The sequence below is a fragment of the Anomaloglossus baeobatrachus genome, chromosome 5, assembly GCF_048569485.1.
Source record: "Anomaloglossus baeobatrachus isolate aAnoBae1 chromosome 5, aAnoBae1.hap1, whole genome shotgun sequence".
In the NCBI taxonomy this organism is placed as follows: Eukaryota; Metazoa; Chordata; class Amphibia; order Anura; family Aromobatidae; genus Anomaloglossus; species Anomaloglossus baeobatrachus.
In genome coordinates, this window is record NC_134357.1 from 85,921,699 (window position 1) to 85,930,144 (window position 8,446).

Below are 8,446 nucleotides of genomic sequence, written 5' to 3' on the forward strand. Positions count from 1 at the left end.
TATTCTGATTTTAATGGACTAAATAAACATCTTAAGTTTTAATACATCCCTCCGTCTCTCCGATGCTGGAAATCTTTTTTCTCTATGCACGTGTCTTTCCGCCCGGGCCAGGGTGTTCCGTGCATCGGTGGTGGATCCTAGGGTGAAGAGAGGTGAGCTGAACTCATTTACTTTTCTTAAATGGCAATTAGTATCCACATCATCTTGGGACATCTACAACCTACTCAGGCCTCCTGATGAACCTGAAGCACATGAGAAGCGCGTTGAGGCCGTCTTCTTGGATAACATCTTCAAGGGAAGTCTAATATACCTTTTTCTTCCCCTTTTTTTTCTTCACATGTTTGACCTGCTGTTTATGTTTTTGATTTTTGACCCTACACTAGGAACTCCATTCATCATCTTTTAGCTGGGTGCTGTTGTACGCACCGGTAGTCCTAGCTATTTGAATGGAGCTTGCATACTGGAGCCATTATGATTCAGTATGGAATGTGACTATTCTTGCTAATAGTTTGTTTATTTAACCATTTGCGGTCAAACTAGTGGTTGTGGATAATTTGGTACCAGCAGACCTATCTAAAGGATTTATACAGGGTTTCTGAGGGTGAGTCTACGTTGAGCGGGGCGCCATATGTGATTTTTAGGGTACCAACCACTGCGACAGATAGGGAAAGAGACAGAGAGACAGACAGATAGGGAAAGAGATAGAGAGACAGATAGGGAAAGAAATAGAGAGAAAGACAGGGAAAGAGACAGACAGAGACAGACAAAGAGATAGAGATAGAGAGAGAGACAGAGAGAGAGAGACAGACAGTCACAGACAGAGAGAGGGAGACAGAGAGAGAGACTGGGAGAGAGACAGAGAGACATTTACTATCCAAGGCAACGCCGTGTAATACAGCTATTATCTTATATACCTATCTTTGTGGCCTATCAAACCCCCTTCTTGTCATTAGGTAGCCTGGTTACCTTTTTTATGGAGTTTTTTTCACTTATACCCCCACCTATTGTGTTTTTAATGTATATTTAATAAAATTGTATGTTTTAGGAAATTCTTTTGCTTGTTAACTCACCATTGTATTCCTCCTGTATTGTTATTTCTTAGCCACTTACAAAGGCTGAGGTAAAACTCTCACCAAATACCCAATGTGCGGGTGGCGCCCCTGAGGCTTCAGTCATCATAGGGTATTGCATCTCACTTAAGGTGCAATGCTCATCCCAGGTAAGGAAGAGGTTAACCAGTGGTTTGGTAAGGAAGAGGTTAACCACTGTTTTTTACTTACACAACACACACAAAGCTTAGCAGCTCCCGCTGAAACTGGACTAAAGGTGGTTACCATAACAACGGGTTTTCCCCAGCCACCAGAGAGTCATTAGGAAGGTGGGGGCACCACAGGGGAAGAGAGAGAACACACACACATTCACCTCAGAATAGTCTGACGCTCAGAACAACATGATCGATATAGAGAGTGCTTAAGAGCTTCTATAGTTAGGAATAGGCAGACTGGAAGTAGCAGGAGATGACAGTGGAGGAGCTGGCTGACCACTAGCTCCTGTGGGACGGAGGAGAAACACAGTTGCCGAAGGGAGAGCTTCATTGCTCCCTTGGAACCGGCGCTGTTCATTGTGCAGAGCCCTAGGGTGGAACATACTCCATGTTGAACCACCAGAATCTGGAGGACAGGGGGATTCCATGTCCCTTTGGCCACCACAAGATCCCGGAGCACAGTGGCACATAGAGTCCAGAGTCATGATTGCAGTCAGGCCCAACAGCGGATCCGCGCCATCTGCATACGGAACAGGAACTTTAACACTACACAGGGGTCCCCAAGAACTTCAGGTCATGGGGACCCACACTAAAAAGTGCAAGAAGGAAGGGCCCACAGACTACCACACCGGTTCTGACCTTTGACTTACCCGGGATCGGCTGGAGTCCATCGCATCGGAGACCAGTGCCTCCGGGCAGCCTACAAACTGAAGTAAAGAGACCTGGAACCGCAACAGCTGACTCTGCCTCTTATTGCTGGCGCCCCGCGCTTTGGCGCTAATGGCCACCATCCCCCATCACCTCCCCGGGGCTCGCTCCACCTGTGGGGAGCAGAACCATCCTCCTTGCTGCGACACCATCAGCCCCAAAGGACATCACCCACAGCGGCAGCTAATCCCTGGCTGCGTACTACGGGTGGTGTCATGAGACAACTCCCAACATTCCCATCCAACCATTTTAATTGTACACCTCGGGGCCACGAAGCCAGGCAATGGCCACCTGTGACATCCCAGACCCGACATCATCGGCCCGGCAACAAGTAAGGTTAACTCCTTGCCCCATGAGTGCTACATGTGCATGTGGCCTTGGATGCCACCTGAAAACACATTGCTTCAGGAAAGGTTAAAGCCTGCAATAACCCCACGGCAATCGGAGCTGCAGCAAACCCCCAACTTATGGTCTCCTCTATTTCCTTGTTAATTGGGGGCAGGGTCTTCTTCACCTCTATACTGTCAATTAATTTATTTTATGTATGTAATCTGTATGTAACCATTTTACATGTACAGTATCGTGGAATTAATAGCGCTTTAAATATAAATTCTAAAATTAAAGATTGCAAGACAGTGAAGAAGAGAGATTTTGCTGCCTTTTTTTCTAGTAGTTTTATCTCATCTCAGTGCTGGATTCCCAGCTACACCGCTCAGTACTGCTCTACAAGGTCCGTCATGCTGCAGCTTCTCCAAACCATATATTCGGAATTCCTAATTTTTCTGTGTACTGTGTATAGGAAATCTCATCTGAGCTAGTCTCCAGCCAGAGATAACTGAAAATCAGAGATATAGCACGCAGAGGGAAATACAGGTTAGAAATTATTCAATGGCCAAAATTGTGTTATTCCGCATGTACACACCAGATAGTGTATACTGAAACTCAGCTAAAATGTCAGGAAGGCTTTAAGCATGTAATTATCCACACAGGACAAGCAGCGTTTTGTATTCCTGATTTATTATATTTATTACACTACTGATCAATTTTATTTAGTATAGTAAAATTAAGTGGTTTCTTGTTTTATGGATTTGCTGACACACCGTTGTGAGAAGCGTGCAGGTTCTATATCAGACATCACTATGCCACAACCTGCCACATCTTGTCACATTTCTAATGATTACTCTTGAACACTCCTTTATGGTTTATAAATCAGCTTTGTTCTCAGAAATCATGCACAAAAGGAGGTGTTGTAATTCAGAAGTTTATCCGGCATGATAAGTTCCCATGTTTGTACGTACCTCTGTTCTTGTTTTTCTGTGAGCAATGTAAATCCCTCCACCTAGAAAACCTTGAACTATTCCCATGATATGTGTACAACACACATGCCGTAACTAGCGTCTATAAATGTTGTGGTTGGCACATTTCAGTCTGCCTGGTATGAATGATCACTAATAAATGATTCAACAAATGTAATCACTGCACAGAGGCACAAGCATAAGTTCCTGAGACACAGTTTACAGTTTATGAAAGGCCTCCGCTTACCATGTACCACTGAGGTTTCCTTATGTAGCTCTGTATCTTCTATGATTACAACCCTGTCACTACAGATAAATAATGCCTCACCATCCCAAGTGCTGTCCATGCTCTCCTAATGCTGTTTATGCCCTCCCCTAGTGATGTCCATGGTCCCTAGCACTGTCCATGCCCCCCTAGTGATGTCTGTGCCCCCTAGTAAGGTCTGTGTTCCCCTAGTACTGTCCATGCCCCCATAGTGCTGTCCATGCCCCTTAGTGCGCTTCCCCAGTGCTGTCTGTGCCCCCCCAGTGAAATCCGTGCCCCCTAGTGATGTCCGTGCCCCCGCTAGTGATGACCGTGCCCTCCTAGTGATGTGCGTGCCCCCCCAGTGATATCCGTGCCCCCCTAGTGATGTCCGTGCCCCCCCATAGTGATGTCCATGCCCCCCATAGTCATGTCTGTGCTCCCCCATAATGATGTCCATGCCTCTGTAGTGCAGTCCATGCTCTGCAGTGCAGTCATTGCCACTGCAGTGCTGTGTGTGCACCCTCAGTGCTGTCCATGCCCTCTAGTGCTGTTCGTGCACCCCTCAGTGCTGTCCATGCTTAACCAGTGCTGTCTGTGACCCACAGCCATTTCTATGCCTCCTGGTGATGTATGTACCCTCCAGTGATGTCTGTGCCCCTCAGTGATGTCTTTCCCTCCAAGTGATGCCTCACAGTGATATCTGTGCCATAGCATCTCCTGTCATGTATAAGCCCTAGCATCTCCTTTGATGTATATGCCACCTGTGTCTCTTGTGATGTGCATGTCCCAGCATTTTCTGCGATTTATGTGCCCCCTGTCCTGTATATGACCCTTGCCCCTCCTGTGATCTAAATGCCCCAGCATCTCCTGTGATGTATAGGCCCCCAGCTATTTCTGTGACGTGTATGCCCCAGCCCCTCCAGTGATGTATATACCTCCAGCCTCTCCTGTGATGTATATACCCCCAGCCTCTCTTGTGATGTCTATGCTCCAGGCTCTCCTGTGATGTATATACTGTAGCCCCCATGTCTCCTGTATATGCCCCAGCCTCTCCAGTGATGTATAGATGCCCCAACCCCTCCCGTGATGTATATGTCCCAGATTCTCATGTGATGTGTATGCCTCAGCTCTTCCTGTGATTTATATGCCGCCAGCCCCTTCTGTAATGTATATGACCCCAGCCCCTTCTGTGATATTTATACCCCAGCCCCTCCTGTGATGTATCTGCCCTAGCATCACTTTTGTGATGTATATACAGCAGTCCCAAGCATCTGCTATGTGATGTATATACAGCAGTCCCACTGTCTCCTGTGATGTTTATACAGCAGTCCCAGTGTATTCTATGTGATGTACAGTTAGGTCCAGAAATATTTGGACAGTGACACAAGTTTTGTTATTTTAGCTGTTTACAAAAACATGTTCAGAAATACAATTATATATATAATATGGGCTGAAAGTGCACACTCCCAGCTGCAATATGAGAGTTTTCACATCCAAATCGGAGAAAGGGTTTAGGAATCATAGCTCTGTAATGCATAGCCTCGCCTTTTTCAAGGGACCAAAAGTAATTGGACAAGGGACTCTAAGGGCTGCAATTAACTCTGAAGGCGTCTCCCTCATTAACCTGTAATCAATGAAGTAGTTAAAAGGTCTGAGGTTGATTACAGGTGTGTGGTTTTGCATTTGGAAGCTGTTGCTGTGACCATACAACATGCGGTCTAAGGAACTCTCAATTGAGGTGAAGCAGAACATCCTGAGGCTGAAAAGAAAGAAAAAATCCATCAGAGAGATAGCAGACATGCTTAGAGTAGCAAAATCAACAGTCGGGTACATTCTGAGAAAAAAGGAATTGACTGGTGAGCTTGGGAACTCAAAAAGGCCTGGGCGTCCACGGATGACAACAGTGGTGGATGATCGCCGCATACTTTCTTTGGTGAAGAAGAACCCGTTCACAACATCAACTGAAGTCCAGAACACTCTCAGTGAAGTAGGTGTATCTGTCTCTAAGTCAACAGTAAAGAGAAGACTCCATGAAAGTAAATACAAAGGGTTCACATCTAGATGCAAACCATTCATCAATTCCAAAAATAGACAGGCCAGAGTTAAATTTGCTGAAAAACACCTCATGAAGCCAGCTCAGTTCTGGAAAAGTATTCTATGGACAGATGAGACAAAGATCAACCTGTACCAGAATGATGGGAAGAAAAAAGTTTGGAGAAGAAAGGGAACGCCACATGATCCAAGGCACACCACATCCTCTGTAAAACATGGTGGAGGCAACGTGATGGCATGGGCATGCATGGCTTTCAATGGCACTGGGTCACTTGTGTTTATTGATGACATAACAGCAGACAAGAGTAGCCGGATGAATTCTGAAGTGTACCGGGATATACTTTCAGCCCAGATTCAGCCAAATGCCGCAAAGTTGATCGGACGGCGCTTCATAGTACAGATGGACAATGACCCCAAGCATACAGCCAAAGCTACCCAGGAGTTCATGAGTGCAAAAAAGTGGAACATTCTGCAATGGCCAAGTCAATCACCAGATCTTAACCCAATTGAGCATGCATTTCACTTGCTCAAATCCAGACTTAAGACGGAAAGACCCACAAACAAGCAAGACCTGAAGGCTGCGGCTGTAAAGGCCTGGCAAAGCATTAAGAAGGAGGAAACCCAGCGTTTGGTGATGTCCATGGGTTCCAGACTTAAGGCAGTGATTGCCTCCAAAGGATTTGCAACAAAATATTGAAAATAAAAATATTTTGTTTGGGTTTGGTTTATTTGTCCAATTACTTTTGACCTCCTAAAATGTGGAGTGTTTGTAAAGAAATGTGTACAACTCCTACAATTTCTATCAGATATTTGTGTTCAAACCTTCAAATTAAACGTTACAATCTGCACTTGAATTCTGTTGTAGAGGTTACATTTCAAATCCAATGTGGTGGCATGCAGAGCCCAACTCGCGAAAATTGTGTCACTGTCCAAATATTTCTGGACCTAACTGTATATACAGGAGACCCAACATCTCCTATGTGATGTATATACTGCAGCCCCATGTCTCCTGTGATGTGTATACAGCAGTCCCAGCATCTCCTATGTGATGTATATGATTTAACAATTTTATTATCACAAAGAGTTGACTGCGCTCCAGACCGAGGCAAACCTGGAAAAACAGCTGTGAGATGCAACAACATCAATATCCCCTAAGATCACAGCCGAACCAAAGAGAAGCAGTAGGGATGAGTTAATTAATTCTTTGAACAAAAATAGCTGGGTCATTTTCAAGTTGATAATTTTGTGCTGCCGCCAAAGGCTGGTAAAAATTTCCAACTGGCTCTTGGCAGAAAAAAGGGTCCCCACCACTGATCTAAGGGGTAAGGTTTCTCCTTGTGGAGAGTGACATGCCATATTTGGCATGCCAGTATGAGGAGACTTAAACACCTTGCATGCTTCTCTGGGAAATTAAATATGCAAATTACATCTTCAGAGAAAAAGAGGCATGAGCTATATTGCCACCTACTGGCAGCAACAATCCTAAAAGTCAATATTAACCGTTTAACAAGCCTTACCATATGACTTAGGATATAAGCCAAGCCTAGATCTCAATTTCATAGTATCATAGTATCATAGTTTTTAAGGTTGAAGGGAGACTCTAAAGCCCACTTTACACGTTGCAATTAGTTGTACAATCGCATTTGCGATGTGACACGCCCAGGTTGCATACGGGATCTTATGCGATTGCACGTTGGTCGTTCATTTGCTGTCACACGAGCGTTAGTAGTCTATGTTAAATTGGTCAATTTTGTGTGCGATCCTTTAGATCATGTGCTCTGTGACGTATGCATTGGGCACCCTTTTTTTTTTTTTATTTATTGACTTGCCAAGCGTGTGTAATGTGTAGGGATGTGTTTTTACTATGTCATCTGCCATTCAGCTCTGCTACATGGCCGCTAACAGCCGGCACAGACAGCCATGTAGCAGAGCTGAATGGCAGATGACAGCAGACACAGACAGAGCCGCACTGTCAGAATGAACTCGGGTGAACTTCACCCGACTTCATTGTCATGCTGCGGCTCTGTCTGTGTCGCGTCCTGATTAGCGGTCACCAGTGAAGGGCTCATCGGTGACCGCTAATCTCCTAAATTACTGAAGTTAGCAGCCCTCTCTCATACTCACCGATCCCCGATCCCCGGCAGTGCACGGCGTTCACACTGCTCTGGCGGCTTTTACTGTTTTGAAAAAGCCGGCCGCCCATTAAACAATTTCGTATTCCCTGCTTTCCCCGCCCACCGGCGCCTATGATTGGTTACAGTGAGACACGCCCCCACTCTGAGTGACAGGTGTCACACTACACCCAATCACAGCAGCCGGTGGGCGGTTCTATACTGTGTAGTGAAATAAATAATTAAATAATTAAAAAAAACGGCGTGCGGTTCCCCCCAATTTTAAAACCAGCCAGATAAATCCATACGGCTGAAGGCTGGTATTCTCAGGATGGGGAGCTCCACGTTATGGGGAGCCCCCCAGCCTAACAATATCAGCCAACAGCCGCCCAGAATTGCCGCATACATTATATGCGACCGTTCTGGGACTGTACCCGGCTCTTCCCGATTTGCCCTGGTGCGTTGGCAAATCGGGGTAATAAGGAGTTATTGGCAGCCCATAGCTGCCAATAAGTCCTAGATTAATCATGTCAGGCGTCTATGAGACACCCTCCATGATTAATCTGTAAATTACAGTAAATAAACACACACACCCGAAAAAATCCTTTATTAGAAATAAAAAACACAAACATATACCCTGGTTCACCACTTTAATCAGCCCCAAAAAGCCCTCCATGTCCGGCGTAATCCAGGATGCTCCAGCGTCGCTTCCAGCGCTGCTGCATGGAGGTGACCGGAGCTGCAGCAGACACAGCCGCTCCGGTCACCT